A 24,093-nucleotide genomic window follows, 5' to 3' on the forward strand; every position below is an offset into this window, starting at 1 on the left:
TTACCAAAGTGTTCACCTGAATGGAAACATCAAGTTCGCTCGTACCATTATTACGTGACCTGGAGATCTGTAACAACTGTATGTAAATGAAAAACGTGCTTATACTGGCTATGTCGAGCACTCCCTCGGCACCCAATTTCAATTACACCCAAGAATGGTGGCAGTTAGTGCGAGGGAGGCACCCTTCAGTGTCTATCGTTTAACATTTGATTCACCAACGACTTTTAATGAGCCGGTACTTGTTGAACACGTCGCATAAAGTCTAGGTGCTCTTAACTGTCTGAGGGGCCCGAATAAGGGGAACGCAAACAATGAAAGCTCGAATCCAAAATGGGGTATATTAGGAGTTAAAAATGCTTGAAAATCTTAAAAGTATCTATTGACATAATAACAAACAAAATGCATAAGTACCTACATAAATGATAATGTTAATGTTAATACATTTGCAGCATAAGAAAATGATATATTAAACTTGCGTTATGTTCAATACCTTAGTTACTTAAGTAAAATAAATATACTATAGGACATTCTTACACAGATTGACTGAGGCCCACGGTAAACTCAAGAAGGCTTGTGTTGCAAAATGCACAGATATATGTAAACAAAATGAAGTGATAAAGAGAAAAATATGCGGAAATACATATGTATTAAAACTTATTAGACATAATATGGCATTTCCACAGTATGGCCTTTAGGCAACTTTGAAATTACCTTTAGGTAATTCAAAGGTGCCCACAGATTACCACCAGATTATCAGGTGTTAAGGGTAGAGTTTCATAGCTAGCTCTCCCTATCGCTCCTGTGTAGGTAGTGGTGCGACAGAGCCACACTGCGTTTTGATCGCCTCGTAGCGTCAACGATTGTCATTTTGGCTAGGACAACAGTTCGCCGACGATATAGGCTTGTCAGTTAATAAAGGTAACTGTGCCTTATAACTGACGGGCCAATTGGTACTCTGCGGGTCTCTTCAGAATTGTATATTGTTGCTGAGTTACCTACTCTTTGTTGACTTGGCATGATCCACGTTGAGGTTTCCATTTTACTGAGTGGACCCAAAAACATTGATCAGTTTGTTCAGGCCCGCCGCAAAATCAATATCAATTTAAAGAGATCAAAAGAAGCAAAAGGTCCAGATATTTACAAGGGATCGTATCATTGAAGTACTTGCAATTTTAAAATGAATTACATCAAAGAACGTACATATTTTTAAGATAAGTTGAATAATTATAGCATTTTCCATTCTATTTTTTCTTCAAATATGTAAATTTGAAGAAGAAATACAAACTTGTTTGTCCCAAAATTAATCTCTCCTCAAAAATTCAATCAAGCACTGATAGGTGTAGGTACTAGGTGAAAAGATGGACTTATCCCAGCTCCGGTGGCTTACTTCTATACGCGACTATTGCAGCTATCGGGTTCAGCGAGATAATCCCCTGGTTTGGTGCCGTGCCAAATGGTGTCCTGGCGACCACTGGCCGCCGGCCATGGGACAACTGATTGGATTTATGTTTAATGCGAGCTTAAACGGGATCACTGAGTGTCGTGGCACTAGAACCTTCGGTCAGAGGCTTTAGTGACTATAGATGGTCGAGCAAATCTTGTCACTAAATACAGGTTGACCCAATTGTCTTCATAAATCGCGTGTCTTCCTAAACTTTGATGGAATTATCGACGAGTCTTAACTCTTTAAAAAATATTGAAAATGTAGTAGCGAAGGTTTATCGTCTATTTGGATTCCGCATTTTTTTAAATTAGTGATAATGTTTGACCGTCTCCCCACTGTACATACACTATTAAAACCTAAGTACCTTATGCTTCTTTGCCCCCTCCTTCTGGGCAGTTTCCCCTCGGGCATCTGGAGAAACCTAACAGATCTACGATATCTAATTGGCTTAATGTGTCTAGGCGTCAAAACATTACATGGCATTGCGATCTGCCTGATCATGACCTTACTTACGATCGGCCGCCGACATTTATAAGATGTGAGCTAACCTCTATACCTTGTATATCAATGTATTCACCATAATACAATAGAAAGTTCGTATTCCGCCGTGATAGGTGATCGATTGGGCTTCAGAATAGTTTATGTTTGTGCCCGTCGATGCACTCTGTTTGAATTAGAGCGATTGTTTGGGTGATGAACGGGTCTGAATGGCCAATAGCCATTAGTGGACACTGACACGGTTTTGGAATTTGCTTTACTTTTAGACAATAGTGTACATGCACCTATGTAACATTATCTTACATTTTAACAACATTGTTTCGTATAATAAATATGAATAAGATCTCACTCATACCGGTTAGAATAACTAACCTAACCACAAAATTAAAATTTTGAAAAAGACCCCCGACCGTGACATGTGGACCAATTTTCATGAATCATGGCTAAGAACACTCCCGACTAACTCAGCTCTTAAACAAAAAAAATCTAAATCGGTTCATCCGTTCGGGAGCTACGATGCCACAGACAGACACACACACAGACAGACAGACAGACAGACAGACAAAACAGACAGACAGACAGACACGTCATACTTATAACACCCCGTCATTTTTGCGTCGGGGGTTAAAAATCAAATATCCCGAATAGGTACGAAATAAAACTACATACCTATATTATATTCCAGTACAAATGTATTAAAAACCGGCCAAGAGCGTGTCGGGCCACGCTCAGTGTAGGGTTCCGTAGTTTTCCGTATTTTTCTCAAAAACTACTGAACCTATCAAGTTCAAAACAATTTTCCTAGAAAGTGTTTATAAAGTTCTACTTTTGTGATTTTTTTCATATTTTTTAAACATATGGTTCAAAAGTTAGAGGGGGGGGGACGCACTTTTTTTTCCTTTAGGAGCGATTATTTCCGAAAATATTAATATTATCAAAAAACGATTTTAGGAAACCCTTATTCATTTTTCAATACCTATCCAACAATATATCACACGTTGGGGTTGGAATGAAAAAAAATATCAGCCCCCACTTTACATGTAGGGGGGGTACCCTAATAAAACATTTTTTTCCACTTTTTATTTCTGCACTTTGTTGTCGTGATTTATATACATATTGGTACCAAATTTAAGCTTTCTAGTGCTAACGGTTACTGAGATTATCCGCGGACGGACGGACGGACGGACGGACGGACAGACAGACATGGCGAAACTATAAGGGTTCCTAGTTGACTACGGAACCCTAAAAAGGAGTCGTATTCACTTATAGTTTCACATGGTTTATAAAAGATTGCTTACATTTTTTCGTAATTTACACTAGGGGTCAGCCGCCTCTTGACAATCGATGACGCTACGTGGCGATCCAAACGCAACGGCGCCATTGCTGAATGGCATTTCTGCGACGCGAAACGAAAACGAAACGCCTCGAAAGGTAGGCTAGCTCTGTCGCGGCAATACGCAAGAGCGATAGAGATAGATATGAGCGTTCCGTTTCATGAGCGTTTGTGCCATTCGGCTACGTACCCTGCAGGACAATCATGGTCGTGCGATAAATGATAAACGTACGTCAATGTTTTATCATTTATCGCGCGACCATGATTGCCCTGCAGCCGGTCTATCATGCTTCCAATTTTATCACTTATCCACGCGGATAAGACAACTGTCACTCTCACACTGAAATAGTTGCCAAAGCGTGACGGATGCTTTATCCACGTGGATAAGTGATAAAATTGGAAGCATAATACGCCGGCTGCTGGTTTCTGTCGCGCCAATACGATAGAGCGATAGACATAGATGAGGCATTTTTTTCATAGTTGTCCACCCCACTTTTATTGTAACACGGGTATTTTTTACGCGATTCATACTCCGAAGCGCGAGATCTTTCGATCCTGATAGGAGAAAAAAAAACCACATGAAAATTTCCAAACCCAAAAAAGGTGGGGGGACAACTTTGAAAAAAAAATGAACCAGCACGGGAAGCATGGTCGCGCGATAGACGATAAAATATCAGGCCGTCCCTATCGCACTTACAAATAGTGCGATAGAGACGGCCTGCTATTTTATCGTCTATCGCGCGACCATGCTTCCCGTGCAGATATACATAGATAGCTACGGAGTGTAAGCGATTGTGACGTTGGCTAAGCACCCTACGCAGAGTTTGTGAATCCTTATTTTTTACTGCCAGAGTTGGCGCCTATGGCGAAGCCTGTGCCAAGACCCATCCCTAATCCCCAGATAGCCCCGAGAACTGCCCCCGGCGGGCCCGCCATACTCCCGATCGCCGCCGCGCCGGCAACTGTACCGACTGTTGCACCTAAACACACCAAAAAAAGTAATTAAAACATCGAAATAGTAGGTAGGTAACTAACTACATAGTGATAAATATTGGACTCTTTCGCTTGCTCGGGTATCAATATTGACACGTGCGGTTAAACAATAACTTTGCCCCCTTGTGAAACTAATAACTAATGTTCATCACACAAATAAATGCCCTTACCGAGATTCGAACCCGGAACCATTGGCTTTGCAAAGCGAGGCCACTGCCGAATAAGCCAGTCGGGTCGACACATATAAAAATTTACATAGATATAAATTGTATACTACGAATTGAGCATAATTATCTTATTTCTCCACACTAATACAGAAAATATCACTTTCTGTGCATATTTAAAAGTGACAGGGAATAGAAAAAGGGAAAAAGATTAAGCGTCCTTCTTGTTGAAGAATATCAATGTGTTGTACACGTAATCAGTGTATTAATAAGTGGCGTAAGTACCTACTTATATTAATAGGTAGTAAACTTGACTAAAACTATCACGTTTAACTTTAATAGTATTAGGACCTACCAATTGCGGCTCCCGTCTTTATTCTTTCTTTTTCCTCATTACTATATCCTCCGGATTCACCCATTTCTAGAACAAACAGTACAAACACATTATTATTTGCACTGAAATAGTAGTTATCAAAAGTCTAGGATAGAAAGAGTACCAATATCAAAGGTTGAACAGTATTATAACCCTGGGAACCTAATGCACTCTGTTTACAAAAGATTTTGGTCGACGTATAAACTACTAGCTTTTGCCCACGGCTTTGCTCGCGTTAGAAAGAGACAAACGTAGACCACGTCACTCTCCATCCCTTCAATTATCTCCACAGTGCCTAAAAATCAGATCAATTCGTCGCTTCGTTTAGCCGTGAAAGACGGACAAACAAACAAACACACACACTTTCCCATTTTTTATAATATTAGTATGGATAATTATATCTACGCATATATAGCGTACAATATTTTAAATATGTAAAACGAAGTCTACAATTACACTTTAAATTTATAAAATAAACATAACTTCACTTTATCAATGACTAAATTATCTAAAGTACGGGGATTATGTATGATTCTAGTAAGTGATTTCAATGTGTGTGTATACCTACATATTTAGTGGTACCTATTAGACATCACATAAACTGAGTACCTATTGTTTTGGACTATCAATTATGTACTTTAGACGGTCTTTGGCCTGTGCAAAATAAAATACGTTCTAAAAAAATCCTATCGCAAATAGGTTGAAAAAATATGTAAAATTAAAATCACGTATCACTTTCAAATGCGCAAATTAATTCTGCGTACTATTTTGCTTAATTTACGAAACATACCTAGTTACAATCAGGAGAACTCTCACTTTGTATTAAAAATTGCAACACAATTACAATAAACACTTACTGATTGTGTTTTGTTTTCGATTATGCAGCTCTCGATCGGTGAGTGTATTCGCGCGCAGCTGGGATCGGTATAGTACGAACGACCTCGCAATGTCGAAGTGTTGCGCATGGACTGCATGGGCGCTGACTCATTTTAAGCCTAGTACACATCGGTGAGAAATTCGAGTTTTACAAAGCTACAGGTTTAAATGGAAAATTTATTTTTCGTGTTCTAGGGATTTAACCTTTATAGTTTCGCGGGTCGCAGGTTCGAGTCTAGGTTGAGGTCTTGGTTTTAATACGGTGTCTGAGTCTAGTGTGCCTCTTTCATAGCTATCTATCCCTATCGCTCTTGCGTATTGGCGCGACTGCATTTCTGTCGGCGTCTGGCGTCGCAGAAATGCCATTCGGCTAGCAGGCCAGGGTGGCTAGCCGAATGGCACAATCGCTCACGAAACGCTCACGAAACGAAGCGCTAGTAGATATCTATCTCTATCGCGCTTGCGTATTGGCGCGACAGAGCCAGCGGCGTATCGCTTTCGTTTGGCGTCGGAGAAATGCCATTCGGCTACGGGGCCAGGTCGGGGTCTGGATCTGAGTCACGTTCCGATTCTTAGTCCAGTACTGACTCCAAGTACGGATCTAGATTTAAGACGATACGGTAGGGGTCAATTCTCCATACAAACGCTCTCGACTATTTCCTCCCTGGTTTTTGAAGATAGAGCAATGATTTTTAGGGTTCCGTAGCCAAAATGGCAAAAACGGAACCCTTATAGTTTCGTCATGTCCGTCTGTCCGTCTGTCCGTCTGTCCGTCTGTCCGTCTGTCACAGCCGATTTACTCGGAAACTATAAGTACTACAGTGATGAAATTTGATGGGAATATGTGTTGTATGAACCGCTACAAAATTATGACACTAAATAGTAAAAAAAAAGAATTGGGGGTGGGGCCCCCATACATGTAACTGAGGGATGAAAATTTTTTTTTCGATGTACATACCCGTGTGGGGTATCAATGGAAAGGTCTTTTAAAATGATATAAAGTTTTCTAAAAAACATTTTTCTTAAAGTGAACGGTTTTTGAGATATCAGCTCTCAAAGTCGTAAAAAGTATGTCCCCCCCCCTCTATTTTTATAACTACGGGGTATAAAATTCTAAAAAAAATAGAGGTGATGCATGCTAATTAACTCTTTCAACGATTTTTGGTTTGATCAAAGTATCTCTTATAGTTTTTGAGATAGGTTGATTTAACTGTAATTTTGGTTTGCTGCTACGGAACCCTTTGTGCGCGAGCCCGACTCGCACTTGGCCGGTTTTTTCAACACAGATTGTTATTATTTTTATCTGTGTCGGACCGTTTTGATTTTTTTGATATTCTGCTTTTTAAAGACTCTAGAGCCAATCGAAAATTTACAAAAACGGCCTTTTTCATTGTGGCGCAAAAAAAGGTGTGATACTCAAGATTGGTAACAATTAACCAAAAAAGCTAAACGGTCCGACATAGATTATTTCATTGTTATTCAGATTCTCAAATTTCGTTCCGATTGATTAAGTTTTGAAGGAGGAAAGAGCCGAGAGCGGAACCTCGATTTTAAAGATTTTTTTGAAATATCTTTTGACTGAGTTGTTCTTAATGGTCAATTTTTTTTCGTTAAATCTAGTTAATAACACTTGTATATTTAACTAAACTTCCCAAGTTGAAAGGGGGGCTCCTTTCCATTTTAGCATTTTCGCTACCGTATCCTCTTAAATTGGGGTTCGGGTCCGGTTCCGGTTCCAAGTCCAAGTCGACTGCGAAAGGCTTTACTTGTCTGACGAAAACACCAAAGTATGCGTATGCTGTTAACATTTAAAAAGTGCCTTAAATATCAAATTGATATGGAAATGCAATAAATGTTTTATTACCAATGTGTACTCGCCTTACTTTAAATAAAATACTGCGTATGTGTACATAATAAGAGAAATAGCTTTACCAGATGAGTCGGGGAAATCGTAAGGTATCTTAAGAAAATGTTGCTATACTCAAAAATCATATTTATGTGCATCGTGGAACATTACGCTAATTTAGATTTATTATATTTTTATCCACCAATACTTAAATAAAACGGATTTATATGTGTTAAAATTGGTTAACCAATTTAATATTTTATGTTTTAGTATCAAAGTTATAATGGGAGCTGAAGATTTTTTTTCCTGTGAGATATGGGTAATTTAGTCAGTGAAATATGAACGTTGTCACAACTAAGTGCCGACTTTTTTGCCGACTAATCGCCGACCACAAATGTGGCCGGATAATCGGCTTTCCCACTAGTACCACCCTAGATTAACCTCCCCAAAAAAGGAATTTAAATCTATAATACTAATTATTGACAAAATATTGACTTTTTCAGAAAACACCTAGTTGCGATAGGTATGTGTAGCGAATCCCTATATGACTGTATTCACCATTCAATGGTAAGTTCGTATTCAGTGATAGGTGATCGATAGGGCTCCAGTCTAGTTTATGTCTGCGCGATTGGATGCACTCTGAATTAGAGTGATTGTATGGGTGATAAACGAGGCTGAATGGCCAGTAGCCATTAGTAACATGGATTGGGATATGCTTTACATTTTACATAGGTAAGTACTTAAGTACCAACAATTATGTAAACATAAATATGTAAGATGCATTAGGGTAATTCCGAAAGTCGTCCAATTTCGAAAGTCGCATAAAAATCACCATTATTTCCATCATACCAAGATTCCCCTTTCGAAATTACCCGAGCATTTCTGTCATTCGCAATTACCCTAATGCACCAATACTTACTTTCATAAATATTTAGAGAGTCAGTCCAAAATAAGCTGGCAACTATTTTGTCAGCCTCGCCGGTGTGAATGTTGTTATTAAGCGTCTATCTTCGATGAAATTATATGGCTCCCCACAGACAGTCTTAAAAATTCATAATCTTAAAAAAAACTTGTATGCAATCTGACAGTTCAAACTGACACTGACAAGACACTGACAGATCTGAACTGTCAGATTGCATACAAGTTTTTTTTAAGATTATGAATTTTTAAGACTGTCTGTGGGGAGCCTATGACGTCTACTTAACCCTATCGAAGGCGGAGCTGTCAATATCTATGCCAACATATCCTGGCGTGACTCTGACTAGTACAGTCGTGAGCTTTTAGATAATTAGAGGAGATTGTGATACATTGTAAATAAATAAATAAATAATTCCAAATTAGATTATACTATGGCAATACGTTTTTGGCTTATGATAGTTGTAGGGGAGATCCGCCATAAAACGGACATTTAACTTTGAAGCAAGATTACATACTGGAGTTAAAAACTTAGAAAATTGTTAACTATCCTTATACATTTTGGATATACTATAATATAGTATAATTGTTAATACACCATATTTAATGAAACTTCATTTTTAGTGAGAAAAATCTATATTTTATTTATCTCATTTATGTCCGTTTCATAACGCATGTAGCAGTGAATCGGACAGTGGGTGTCTTGAAACGGACAAATAACCAATGTCTTACTTTGAGGCACATAAACACTCAATGTTTCACAAAGTTACTGCTTTTTCATAATGATAATTATTTTAATAATGCAATTACTTTGGTAGAACCCAAACTGAGGTCATATAATTAACAACTACAAAAACTCCACAGCAGACTCTACTGCAGCTTTTTCTGGACCTCGTCTTTGGCGGCTTCTGATAGTGATGAAAATAAATAAAACCAGTTTTATGAAACAACAGTAACTATAATATTATGCAGGAATAATGAATCTGACATTGACTGGTATATTATTGTACGTCCGTTTCAATGCGACGGTACCTGTCCGATTCATTGCGCATCTAACCTTTAAACATTTTACCCAAATTCCAAATCATGAAGTATTGATAAGATTATGTCTCACCATACCGTATTTTTCTTGAGAATATACTTGTATCGCAACTAAGTACAACCATTACAATTTTCTATGTATATAAGTATGTATTTATCTATTTAAGTACGTATATCGTCGCTTAGCACCCATAGTACAAGCTTTGCTTAGTTTGGGGCTAAGTTGATCTGAGTAAGGTGTCCCCAATATTTATTATTTATTACAATTGTAGTTTAAGATTTTATGAAATTTTAAATCAGTTTGCAAATATACGACATTTTTTACTAAACTCGCGCGGATCTACAATGTGCGAAGTAGTGAACTAAGTAATGACCGCCGGGATCTGTCATTATTGTGGGCTTTTACCTATGGTCATCAGCGTTGCCAATAACCATAAGACATGAACATGTTCTCTTCGATTTTTTAAAGATATCGATAGTGTCCATTTCATAGCGAATTCCCCATACCGTTTTTGATTTTAACTTTGAAATACAGTTATCGCTAAAATTACCCATTCAGTTATTTTCGGTAGTTGATGTAGTGTAGTTGCTTATGAAAACACAATTTTTTGACAAATATTTATTTCCTTTATTATATTTGTTAAACTAAGTATACATATTTTCAATTGAAGAAGATTAAAAAACTAATAGGTACACAAGTATTAAAAAATAAAAATATATTACTAAGTACTTGTGTCGCTTAACTTCAAACTTGGGTAAATCCATTCTGCTATAAGGTTTATTATATTTCAAACCATATTATATTTTTTCATATAATCAAACTTATAGGAGAATGGATGAATCCATGTGCTGCTTAACCCAACCCAAATTTAAAGTTAAGCAACACATTTGTGGCGTTGCCGCAGCCCGCAACATACATGTTATATTCATGTCCCGTTACTCGCCACCGTTATCTCCTTAATGTTCACTTCTTTCTGCCAGCCAAGGTGCCAATTAAGCCGCCGGTAGCCATGCCAAGGCTGCAGCCTATGACACCAAAAGCCGCTGCCTCAGGCGGGCCCAAGAGGCTTCCAACTGCCATCCCGGTTGTAGTACCAACTGCTGCACCTAAACACACCAAGAAAAAAAAAATGAAATACAGAATAGATTAAGATTGCAGATGACTTATATTGAATGGGAAATACTGGGATAAATAAATACACAGGACCTATAGGCTTGTAGTAACGTCTCGACAAAAATTGAAAAGTTCTATATCCCAGTCAATATAAATACCTATAAGTCTAATGAAACCGTAAATCATTTAAAACTCTCATCTTGCAAATGGGTAAACAAATGCTACACAAAGTAATTACACAATGCCAATAATTTTTGTCCAGTGCACTTTCTTTTTTTTTTTACTGAACAGATATATTTATAAATAATCATTAAAACATAATAAAAACGCTTAAATTAAAATCCTACAAATAAAATCAAACTAAATTATAACTAAACAACTACTTAATAACCACAAAATTAAAAATTTGAAAAAACCCCCGACTGCGACGTAGTAGACCGATTTTCATGAAACATGGCTAAGAACACTCCCGACTAACTCAGCTTTCAGACAAAAAAAACTAAATCTAAATCGGTTCATCCGTTCGAGAGCTACGATGCCACAGACAGACACACACACAGACAGACAGACAGACAAACAGACAGACAGACAGACAGACAGACGGACAAACAGACAGACAGACACGTCAAACTTATAACACCCCTTCGTTTTTGCGTCGGGGGTTAAAAATAAGCTTATAATAAATAATACCAATGAAATAATTAGAAAATAATAAAAAATAGAACCCAATTATAAAAAAAAACATCTAACAAATCCGCCAGCGGCATGGTGCCCATTATGCTGGCAGCATTTCCTCGAATACGAGTATATTACATTTCCTGCGATACGTTGGGAGAAATACGCGCCAGCTCTAGGGTCTCCAGTAGAGTCGATAAGCAGTGCCGACAGAGCTCCCACAAAGGCTTTCATGTCGGCCGACCAACGACCCAGTGTCTCCATAGCAAGCGCCGCAAACTCGTAGTCCTTAAGCAAGGACGAGTATTTGCGGCGCTTGAGAATCTGGGCCTGGTCAGCCGCACCACCGGCCTGAGTGCGGGTCACCTGGATATGGGAAGAGGATGCGCGAAGGTATCTACGCAAGTAGCGTCCCATACCAGGGCTATGCCTAGTTTCCACGGCACCAAAGTGGCTCCGTCGGGACGCTTGCCATTGTCCCTTACCATGCCTGTGGGTTCGAGAACTGCAGGCACAGAGGCGGTGGCAAGCGAGCGACGGACCAAAATCATTAATGGTGCCATGGCGAAACAGGCCACCGGCGCTTTTGCTGCATGAAAGTCCGTGTCGGCCCAGCTCATCGACATTTTTGCCGCAGGAGCACTTGTGAGGGATACATATTTTGGACCCAAGCCTTAAGCATATAGCTATTCTCAAGCTACTTGGGTCCAAAACAGTGCCAATCTGATGGATGCACTTTCTTTCTGCTGTCACTTTTTGATGTAAAACGCAATAATTTCATATATAAACGCAATAATCACCAACAAAAAATTGTGTTGTGCTTTATTTTATTTTTACTTTTTTATGACGCAATTAATTTACGAGTACTTATACCAGTCTCGAGATGAAGGAATAAAGGATGGAAATTAAAAAGGCAACATTGCAAAACTGCTCGTGTGAAAACGTGACGAACATACGATGTTGCCACTTTTTAATATCTACTCTTTTTGCAAGACTTTAAATTACAATATGTGCATTTGCAAGGAAAACCCTAAGGATATTCTTAACTGTGCGTAATGTTAAGTAAGTTAAAGTCTGTCAAAACTTTTGTCATTCCTATGTTTATTACATGTATGAAAAGCACACTATTTATGAAGGTAATATTAATTGGTAATGTTCGAAATTAGTATTAATAGTACCTACCAACTTGTGCACCAGTCTTCATTTTTTGGTTTTGTTCTTTATTATCTCCCATATCTGAAACAAGATAATAATCACAATAAATGAGACGTGAAGTCTGACCATTGGGAATTTAACTAATACAACTGATAATATCAGGTGATTCCCGATAATGAACCTAACAACGAGTCGTATTTAAGGGGAAACAAAAAACACGCTGTATACGTAGGTACTTAGACTTACACATAATATGTATGTATTTATATGAACGATCTCTAGATATACCAATACCTAAGTCATTTGTTTCGTTTGCAATTTGAATCTTTATTTTGCCAAACTTAGGTTTGCATTCATCTTAGTAATAGTGTTTATGTCTGGGCGACTTATACAACATAATATGAAAAATAAAATATTGTTTAGGTACACCATAAACCAGTACCAAATATACCGTACCACCTCACAAAAGCTAATCAAGAGAGATCTCAAAACGAAATAACAAACTTTGGTCAATTCAATTTATAAATACTAATGGAATACGTAACTGTGTGTAAATTAAACACTTACCTACTTCGTTTTATTTTATATTCAGTCTGTTGCACTTTATCAGCGTATATCTTCACGCGCGGTTAGATTCGGTCTGAAACACTACGAACCTGGATGGATATGTCGATGTGGCTGCGCTGGCGCTGAGTCACTTTGTATTAGGGCGATTTCAGACTTGAGTATATATTTATTGCAAGCATACACGCGCGCCCCATTCCCCTACGCCTATAAATAATGGCCAATGGGCCTTGTTAGTGCGTTTTCACATTATGTATGTATGTATGTATAAGCTTTATTGTACATAAAGGAAACAAAAGAGACACAGTTACAGAGTCAGTAATATACAATGTAGGCGGACTTATCCCTTAATGGATTATCCGATCCGATATCGGATGTCGAAAGGATTTCAAAGGCAAAAATCCAAGATGGATGCTTAAATGTATGGGATATCGGATCGGATAATGTAAAACGCACTTAGACATGGTACATCCGGCCCGTAGGGGCGGGCGAGCCGAGGCCCATGCCCGGGCGTCAAGTCCAAGGGAACTCCAAATGCGAACTTCGGTAAGTCCTAGGGGCGATTCGACATTTTTTTAGTTTTTGTCCCCCCCTCTCCTCGAAAAAAGTCTAGATCCGGCTCTAAGTGCATACCTATATTAGGTATTCAAAAAATAGGAAAATAGAGAAAAACGTGTAGTTACAAATATTTGGGTATCTTGGCTGCTCCAATTTAATCATTAAGACAAAGACTTTGTATAAAATTGTGTAGACCAATAGCTGTTTATTTACCAGTGTGAAATCGTCTTACGATAAATTATTAATAAATCCAATCACGCGTAGATACTTTGTTGTAAACATTACTTAAATACAAGAAAGTGCTACAATGACTCAGACGAGACGGGGAATTTCTGTGGTATCTCATTAAATGTTGCCATATTTAAAAAAATACTTTTGAGTATTGCCCAGTGAAAAATAACGAAAATGGGGAATCCACACAAACATACCTCTAGTTTAGACAGTTTTATATTTGCGGAAAATACCTACTTATTTAATTTAAGAAAACAGTATCAGTATAATCTATATATTATCTTCTATCAAATCAAATCAAATCAAATCGTTTATTTGCAAGAATACAGTCAAGTAGATGGTATCAAACAAATGTAAAGTGCAGTGTATTCAGCCAGCTAGAGGGCATGCAAAATCTTATAGAAAACTAGTTTCATACAGCGTTTCTTATAACTATGACTAGAATTTATGACTATCATGCAGCATGCATAATAAACATCCTACAATTACTTATACTTAATTAATACATGTGCGGCATATAGTTTAAATATTCTTTTATAGAGTAAAAAGCATTTTGCATCAAAAAATCCAATAAATATTTCCTAAATAGCGGCATTTCAGATTCCCTTATTGAGTTAGGTAACTTATTGTAAATTTTAGGCGCCATCCCGTAAACACTCTTTGCACGCAAGGCTGTTTTGGATTGCTGATATGCAATTTTATGTCGCTGCCGCGCACTATTGTAAGCAGGGAATTGATTTATATTTAATTTTACATACATTACTATTTCAAAAATATTTAAACACGGTACAGTTAATATTTTCAAATTCACAAAATATTGTTTACATGAATCAAGTATCTTTAGCCCACATGCAGAGCGCAAACATTTTTTCTGAACCTTAAATACCAATTCCCTATCAGTTGAGTTACCCCAGAACATGATACCATAGCGCAGTGTAGATGTTACATATGCGTGATAAGCAGTAAGTACTTGAGTGCGATTTACGATTTTATTCAAATTATACAATGCATACGAAAAACTATTTAACTTCTTACAAATAATGTCAATTTGGGTTTCCCATGTCAACTTATTGTCTAGATTTAATCCTAAAAATTTTGTACAATCGGTTTCCTCAATTAAACGATTATTATTATGTCACAGTAAGATTATTAATCATATCATTTTTTTTTTGGTAAAAATTCATAATTTTCGTCTTTTCCAAGTTTATATGTAGATTATTACAATTCAACCAATTGATTATTAATTCCAATGTATGATTTATACTCTCTTGACATTGCTGTGGATTTTCTCCAGTCAATATAACTGTGCTGTCGTCGGCAAAGAGAACCATTGGGTGCTCAACGGACTGTGGGAGATCATTTATATAGATGAGGAATAGTAATGGCCCCAATACGCTTCCTTGTGGAACGCCACGTGTGACATCTCTGTATTTAGATGAAAAGGTAACCTCGCATTTCGTTTTTAAGCTTATGTAGTCTATTTTAACCATTTGTCTCCTACCTTCTATATATATTATATTATTATTATATATATAAAAGGCAAAGTCCTGACTGACTGAGTGACTTAAATCAACGCACAGCCCAAACCGCTGGTGCTAGAGGTTCCAAATTTGGCACGGGCGCACTAAGAAAAGATTTTTCAAAATTCGCCCCCCAAGGGGGTGAAATTGGTCTCCAAAATTTGTATGGGGATCTAACTTTATTTAGAAATATGAGCTTGAATCTTCGTATAAAGGTAATAAATTAAAATTGAAGAAAACAATTTTCAGCGTTTTTGGTTTAATTCCTTTAATTAATAGGGTTAAAATAGGGATCAAAGTTTATATGGAAAATAAGTTTTATTTTAAGCTATGGACTTGAAACTTGGTAAAAAGGTAGTTAAGTATGAAAGAAGAAAAGTAATTTCAGCGTTTTGGAAAAATCATCCTATAAGGGGGTAAAATAGGGGATGAAACTTTGTATGGTGATTTGACCTACTTTCTGAATTTGAACTGAAAATTTACATGCGTACCTAAGTACTCAGATTTTACGGTTTTTAGAACTCTCTCTATGAGTATTAGCTGCATGTACAACGAAAGTACAGTCAGCGATAAAATTAACCAACCATTTGTACCTACCTAAGTAACCCATGTCGACGAATTTGTGATATGTGTAAAGTTCCCGTGACGATTATTTTACATATTAATTAATATTTTCGACTTTCATCTTTAAACATTGATGCTGCAGACCCACAGATTACCTGAACAGGGACTCATTCAAATTTTACTAAATTATTACATACATTAGATACATAGAATAGAATAGAATAGAATAGAATTTCTTTATATGCCAGACTACGTATGGTACAGGATGATAACAGGTTTTTAAAGTATCTGTATCATTACCATGAGTTTACGCAGTCGATACTCGCTAGCGTCTGCGTAAAAGATTTCTATGGAGAATAGTACAGCGCTGTCGGCGGTCACTCGTGGAACTAAAAATCGGCAGTATGAGTTCAACGCTAGCGATTACTTTTCGATAGGTATTTTACTTAGCTCGCTAGCGACTAAGTTTGTAACGGCTGCCTATAGAAATCGGTACCATGAGTCACATTTTTGACATACGCTATCGAGCAATACGTTATCGACTGTAGTAATCTATTTCACTGGCATTTTGGAGCGTGAAATCTTATTAGAACTCGCGTTAAAGTATATTTTCTTATCATTATTTATGGAAATAATGTCAAAAAGGCATTATTTGGGATATGCTAGCGAAGGCTGCCTAGGTATATGACGTAAACAAAAAAAAAGCCGAATATGAGAAGCTAAGGTCACTTGACTTGCAGAGGTCATCATTGTTCCTGTTAATACAAAGGCAAAGGGTACTTAAAATATAATAGAATAGAATAGAATAAACATATAGAATACTTTGTTAGCCACTTGAAACTAAAATATTTCATCATAATAAACTAGGGCGACTGTAGTACCTACAGTTTAAAGTAATTATATACATAATTGAAATGCCTATTTAAAGTAGATATGTACTTACTTTTGCATAAAGTCGACTAGTAGTCGAAACTGTGAAATACTACTATACGCATTTTAGTTCACGATAAGAAACAAAAGATCACAGAACAGCAGTAAGCAGCCGGAGGACGCATCGGATACTTCAGCACTCAAACACTCACTCAAAATAAACTTAAGTTGAGAACTGTTGAACATTGATTGACATTATTTTATTAATTTAATGTAAGTAATTTTTAAAAAACAATATTGTTCATTGTACCATTCAATTCAATTCAATTCAAAATATCTTTATTCATGTAGGCCTAGTTACAAGCTCTTATGAATAGTTCATTACATATATATTATGATCTTAATCTAACCTAATTATCAGAGCAATTTATTGTTGTAATTATTGTTCATAATAATATTGAGTCTATAATATACAATTTCATATAAAAATAATCGTTAAACAAAAAATATATAATTAGGTATATGTATATATAAAAATACATGTCTAGAATATTTTTAGGAAAAATCCAATGTCCAAAAAAATACAATATTAATTTCATCAACAATAATAATAATAATAATAAACGTAAAAATAAGAAACCATTTCGAATAACAATTAATCCCACGTTGTTTTATCATTCATGTAGTCTTGTGTTGTATAATAAGCTTTGGAAATGAGTACACGCTTTACATGATTCTTAAATTTATTAATTGACAAGTCAGTAATATGATTCGGAAGTTTATTATAAAATCGAACACAATTACCCATGAATGATTTTTTAATTTTACAGAGCCGTGTGAAGGGCACCGCGAGTTTATGTTTATTTCTAGTATTTATATTATGTACATCACAGTTTTTCTTAAAATTACAAATGTTTTTATGTACATACATAATATTCTCATAAATATATTGACAATGCACTGTCATTATATTAATGTCCTTAAATTTATCTCTAAGTGAGTCTCTATGGTTCATTTTATATATTGCTCGAATAGCCCTCTTCTGCAGAATAAATATGGTATTTATCTCTGAAGCACTGCCCCAAAGTAAAATACCATATGACATAATGCTGTGAAAGTAACTAAAATAAACTAATCGAGCTGTTTTCACGTCTGTTAACTGACGGATCTTGCTCACTGCAAAAGCTGCAGAACTAAGTCTATTCGAGAGGTTAACAATATGGGGACCCCACTGAAGTTTAGAATCTAAAGTTATACCAAGAAAAACTGTACTATCTACCAGTTCTAATTCCTCATCCTTCACAACGACACTTGTTTGCTCATTCCTTACGTTATAAGCTTACTTCAATAAATAATATTTTTACTTGATTGGCAAACTAACCAATACTAATACAAGAACCCGCTAACACTTTACATAATAATACTGTTTCATGACGTTTTAAATTAGCAGGGTTATGTTTACATTTTTTAAATATCGTCCTATTCCGTTGTTTCAGTGTAGTGAAAAAGAGATAGGGTTCTAATGTGAAGTTAGGCGCGCCACTCCAAGGCCAATCCCTATCGAAACGTTAACTACACGATGGATCGAGCTTACGTTAGCGAGTATAGTAAGCGAGTGATTGACTCATGGTACCAGTTGTATAGAAATCTATTCGAACCGCGTTTAGACGCTAGCGAGCGTAGTAACGTAATGTATGTTTTCGATAGCAACTCATGGTAATGCTACAGTATTCAGTCGAAAACACGACATGCAAATAATTGACAATATTACAATATGAAAACTTTACAAAAATAATACCAAACTTAAGAGGGCTTTCGTGTTAAAAATAGTGAAATCGCAACCGAGCCACAGTGGATCGAAATGAATAAAAAATGGACATTCGCATTTTTTTTCAAAAATCCTATTTTAAAAAATGCTCTTCGGTTGAAAATGATATGAGAAATAAAAAATATTATATAAAATTTTTCAAAATGAGGCTTATTTTAAGCAGAAAAAAATAAAATGTGTTTTTTTTGTATGAAACTGAAAAATAGGTATCTTATTGTAAGAAAACCGTAACCGATCCCGCTTTCAAACCTTTACAATGTCATTGTCCTACTTTAGAACAGTAGAAAATAGTAAAAACCTTATCTGAGTAGGTGCCCGTTTTTTTTTGTAGTCCAATCAAATGTCAGTAAATACAACATTTTTCTTAGTGCTTTATTTTTTTATTTATATTAAAAAAACGGTGTATTCATGACAATTTAGTATAAAAACAAAATATATATGACATTTTATTAAGGATAAATACAATTTTTTACAAGAAAATTGCATTGAAAGAGAAACAATTATTGCGGTGTTTTTATTGATAGTAAACAAATAGCTAAAATATACTTGAAATCAACAATAACAATTTTTTGGTGTCATCTGATCCAAGATTGTCTTTTTTGAGGCCACCGCTAAGTAAAGCGACTAAAAGACCCTCTCTTCTAAAGCTTTGGAATTATTAATAATAGAAAACATAAGCACTGATGATACTGAAAATATAGAAATGTTTGAAAGTGTAGAAGAAGGTGGTGAATAAAATAGATCTATACAATGTATTTTTTTTATAACTTATATTGTTATTGTTGATTTCAAGTAAATTTTAACTTTTTGTTACTATCATAGTTACTAAAAACATCGCAATAAATGTTTCGATTTCAATGTAATTTTTAACCATTTCCTTGTAAAAACTTGTATTTATCTGTATCAAAATGTCATATATATTTTATTTTTATACTAAATTGTCATGAATATACCGTTTTTTTATGAAAATAAAAAAATAAAGCACTAAGAAAAATGTTGTATTTACTGACTTTTGATTGGACTACAAAAAATAACGGGCACCTACTCAGATAAGGTTTTTACTATTTTCTACTGTTCTAAAGTAGAACAATGACACTGTAAAGGTTTGAAAGCGGGATCGGTTACGGTTTTCTTACAATAAGATACCTATTTTTCAGTTTCATACAAAAAAAACACATTTTATTTTTTTCTGCTTAAAATAAGCCTCATTTTGAAAAATTTTATATAACATTTTTTATTTCTCATATCATTTTCAACCGCAGAGCATTTTTTAAAATAGGATTTTTGGAAAAAAATGCGAATGTCCATTTTTTATTCATTTCGATCCACTGTGCGAGCGCTCGATCATACCGTGTGTGGTATCAAATTAAAGGGCTTTGCGAGTAGTTTACAAATATATATCACATTATAGGACTTTTTCTACTTGGTCTAACAAAATATGAGAAAATGTCCAAAAGTGGTAATAATTGTACCGGTGAAGGCTCGTTTTCAAAAAATTGGCAAAAATCAATAATAGCAATTTATAATCACTAAGGCATAACAGCAATTTAAGTAAACGTTGCAGATTAATTTAGTACAAAACTTACTTCGATGTGATGTAGATTTTCAAAGAAATTGTCACTTAATTTTAGGTAATTTCTGAAAAAAATTGAATTCGCCTTAGGCTAGTTTACTCTTTTTCAAAAACTTAAAATAAAAATCTAGTCTGAAATGATTGTGGTACAGGATATACGAATTATAAATTTACCCGTTTTAATATTCAAAATTGTCCAAATTTTACAAATAAGATCGACTGATTCAGCTCTATACGTGCGTTTTTCTAAACGTGCATTAGAGAAAAATTCATAATATAATGCAGGTTCGAATATAGAAACCACCACGGCAGATTTAAAGACGTTTATTGTCAAGAAAACCGAACGACAGTAAATATTACACAAACAGTAAGGCAAGCGTTAGCTAAAACTAAGAAATGGAAAAAAAACTAAAAGCAATGAGTTGAATGCGTCACAGTAAATATTAACAAAACAGTACGGCAAGCTAGTACCAAAAGTGAGAAATAAGAAAGCTAAACAATAAGCAACAAGCGTAAATTATTATTGTGCAAATATTAACATTAAACAATGTTAGCAAATGAGAAAACTAACTATAAAAGTTTACAAGAGAATATAATAATACAGTGCAAGTATAACTTTAACAAAGCTAAGCGTTTCGAAAATCAAACATGCGCAAAAACAAAGCAACAGAGTTTAACTAATAATTTTACTTTAACAATTAAGCGACAAGCTAAACTTAGCATTTACAACTAAAACTAAAACATATTAGAACTTACGGTTCTAATACTAATATGCATACGAAACGTAGTGCAATGCCAAACAGATATCCCGTGCTACGGAAGTATCGCTCAGCGCAACTACACCTAAGTACAAAGTGTACGTCCTAGCACTTAGAAAAATACCTCGCGGCTGACCGGCACGTACCGTGCTACGGAAGCAATACCGGGCGGTCGCGATGCTTAGCTCGTCAAGTCAGCTACTCCGTCCCATGTCAATGTGATCGGATCGCTGCGCGAGACCAACTGAGCGAGCGCCGGCCGCGCGGTGGCTTATAAAGGCCTGGCGCGGGCGAACGAGCGGGCTGCGCGCGCGCGGGGTAAGGCGGGTTACTAGTACCGGGCTCATTGAGGAGCGCTTATCGCTCATATTTTTACTACGCGCGGTGGTTTCTGTTTACGTTGCATTATAATCTCCCCCTCTGGCTCCGAAGACGTCTCGGCGAGGAAGCCAGATTATCTTGTTGACGGGGTTGACGTTGACGACCACGCGGGCGCGAAGTGCATTGGGGTGCTTCCTTGGCTGCAGGTTTCTTTGGAGGACGACCTCTTTTGCGGATTGGTATAGCAGGTAATGGCAGTGGGCTATCTTTATCGCATTGGTATGGGCGCAATGCTGAGGCGTGATACAATCCAATACTACAGTCAGGATGGCTAGGGTCGGCAATATGGAAGGAACTTGGTCCATGGCTGCTGAGGATCGTATATGGACCATCTCTTCGAGGTGCGAACTTTGCACTAAATCCTTGAGCGGTTTTACTGACGGCATGAGTTTCTACCATCACTCGATCTCCAGGCTTATAATTTGGACAATTTCTTCTACTCTTGTCGACGTATTCTTTTCTCTTCTCTTCCTTCATTTCTTGAACTTCTCTTACTCGTTTCAATGTTTCAGCTAGAGTTAGTAACTTCGGTGTTATTTCCGGTATGAAGTTTTCTGACAGTATAATCTCTCTTAGATCATGCTCATTGTCATCAGGGGTTCTCAACTCACGACCAAAGGTTAGATAAGCAGGTGAGTGGCCAGTGGTTGAACCTGTCGCAGTGTTCATTGCGAAACGAATACTCGGTAGCTGCTCAGACCAGATACGATGATTGTCACCTACGAGTATGGCTAATTGCGTCTTCAGATCTCTGTTTTTCCTTTCAACAGGATTCGTTTCAGGGTGGTACACGGGAGTAAACGCATGTTTAATCTTGAGGACATACGTTACTTGTTGCATTACAGCGCTGACAAATTGGGTACCGTTGTCACTAATCATCCTTCTTGGCATTCCATAGCGCAAGAAGATCTCGTTGATAAGTGCCATTGCGCAAGCTTCCGCTGTTGCACTCTCTAGTGCAAATAGTTCAACCCAACGAGTACACAAGTCTTCGACTATCAAAATCCACGATTTGCCATCAGATGATGTCGGTAACGGGCCAAACAAATCAAAGGCAATTACTTCAAACCTCTTGTTCATAGCTGTGGTCTGGAGTAGTCCAGCTGGCTTCATGTTAGAAGGCTTATATCTTTGGCACGGTATGCAGTTGCGGACGTAATTTTCGATGTCCTTTCTCATGCCTTTCCAAAAGTATCTCATACTGATACGATTATAGGTTTTCTCTGCTCCGTAGTGTCCTGCTGTAGGCTCGTCATGGTAAACAGAGATAACATCTTTCTGCTCTTGTACTGGAACAACAAGCTGACTATTTTCAGCGTCACTGTCGGGGTTATATCTGTACAATATACCGTTGTTCATGATATATCCTTTATGACTCCAGTATCTTGCATCTTCTACTGAGCTTCCTTCTAAAGCTGTAATAATTTTCTTTATATCTTCATCTTTCAACTGTTTCTCTCTTATCTCTTTTGGACTTTTCGTAGGTGCATCTACTACAACGCTACATATTCCACAACTCTCTTTGTTGTCCATATCACAGTTAGGACGTGACAACATATCAGCAACAACATTAGTCCGACCTGGTATATATTTTATAGTTAAGTCGAATGGCTGCAACTGTAGAGCCCATCTGGCTAATCTACCGGTTGGAGATTTTAGCGTCATAAGCCATCTCAAAGCTTGATGATCAGTCATGATCGTAATCTTCGTACCTTCTATATATCCACGGAATTTGTTTACTGCCCAAACGACGCTCAAAGCTTCTCGTTCAGTAGTCGAGTAGTTGCGCTCTGCCTGATTTAACAACCGACTAGCGTATTCCACGGGATGCTCTTGTTCTCCCTCCCCTGCACTAAAACTGCACCGATGGCATAGCTGCTGGCATCTGATTTGATTATATAAGGCTTAGAATCATCAGCCTGTGCCAAAACGGGAGCTGAAACAAGAAGTTTCTTTAAAGTCTCAAACGCAGTCTGCTGTTCGCTTGTCCAAGTCCACTCTGTGTTCTTCTTTGTCAAACGTGTGAGAGGCTCAGCAACTTTAGCGAAGTTTGGCACGAATCTTCGGTACCAAGAGCAGGTTTGTATAAAAGACAGTAAGTGTTTAAGGTTAGAAGGCGCGGGCATCTTTAAAATAGAACTGATCTTGTCTGAATCGAGTTCCAGTCCATCCGCTGTAATATAGTGGCCAAGATACTTTATCTTTGCGACGCAGAAGTTGCACTTTTCTCTATTCGCTGTTAAGTTGTACTCCTTTAAACGAGCGAATACATCTTGAAGATCTTTTAAATGTTGCTCAAACGATGTTGACATGATAATAAGATCGTCGAGATAAACTAAGAGTTTTATATGACTCAGTGATATACGGAAACCATCCATAAGCCTCTGAAATGTGGCTGGGGCGTTCCGGAGTCCAAATGGCATACGGAGAAACAAATACATGCCAAATGGCGTGACAAAGCTAGTTTTAGCTTGATCTTCGTCTTTAACTTTGATTTGCCAATAGCCAGCACGCAAGTCTATGGTAGACATGAAAGGCGTTCGTTTAGCGTTGTGCAGAAGGTCATCAATACGAGGCAAGGGATACACGTCAGGTGTTGTGATAGCGTTTAATTGTCTATAATCAACGCAAACTCTAGTCCCTCCATCCTTCTTAGGAACCATAACAACAGGTGCGGACCATGGTGACTGGCATGGCTTGATTATCCCTTCTTCAAGCATTTTGCTGACTTCCGCTCTCAAAATTTCAGTTTTTGCTGGCGGTAAGCGATACGGTGGTACAGAGATGGGTCTATGACTTCCAGTGTCGATGACATGCTC

At 37.0% G+C, this 24,093-nt stretch overlaps 2 long non-coding RNA genes across 2 annotated transcripts; both read right to left on the reverse strand.

Moving 5' to 3' along the window:
- Positions 1 to 4,206: 4,206 nt before the first annotated feature.
- On the reverse strand, positions 4,207 to 5,768 carry LOC125224881. Its single transcript, XR_007176932.1, has 3 exons — positions 5,663 to 5,768; positions 4,788 to 4,853; positions 4,207 to 4,255 (listed from the first exon to the last, which is right to left on the reverse strand). It is a non-coding gene; the product is annotated as an uncharacterized LOC125224881 (long non-coding RNA).
- Positions 5,769 to 10,451: 4,683 nt separating this feature from the next.
- Positions 10,452 to 13,105, reverse strand: LOC125224880. Its single transcript, XR_007176931.1, has 3 exons — positions 12,995 to 13,105; positions 12,455 to 12,508; positions 10,452 to 10,590 (listed from the first exon to the last, which is right to left on the reverse strand). It is a non-coding gene; the product is annotated as an uncharacterized LOC125224880 (long non-coding RNA).
- Between the last annotated feature and the right edge of the window lie 10,988 nt (positions 13,106 to 24,093).

The sequence above is a fragment of the Leguminivora glycinivorella genome, chromosome 3 (genome assembly GCF_023078275.1).
Source record: "Leguminivora glycinivorella isolate SPB_JAAS2020 chromosome 3, LegGlyc_1.1, whole genome shotgun sequence".
NCBI lineage: Eukaryota > Metazoa > Arthropoda > Insecta > Lepidoptera > Tortricidae > Leguminivora > Leguminivora glycinivorella.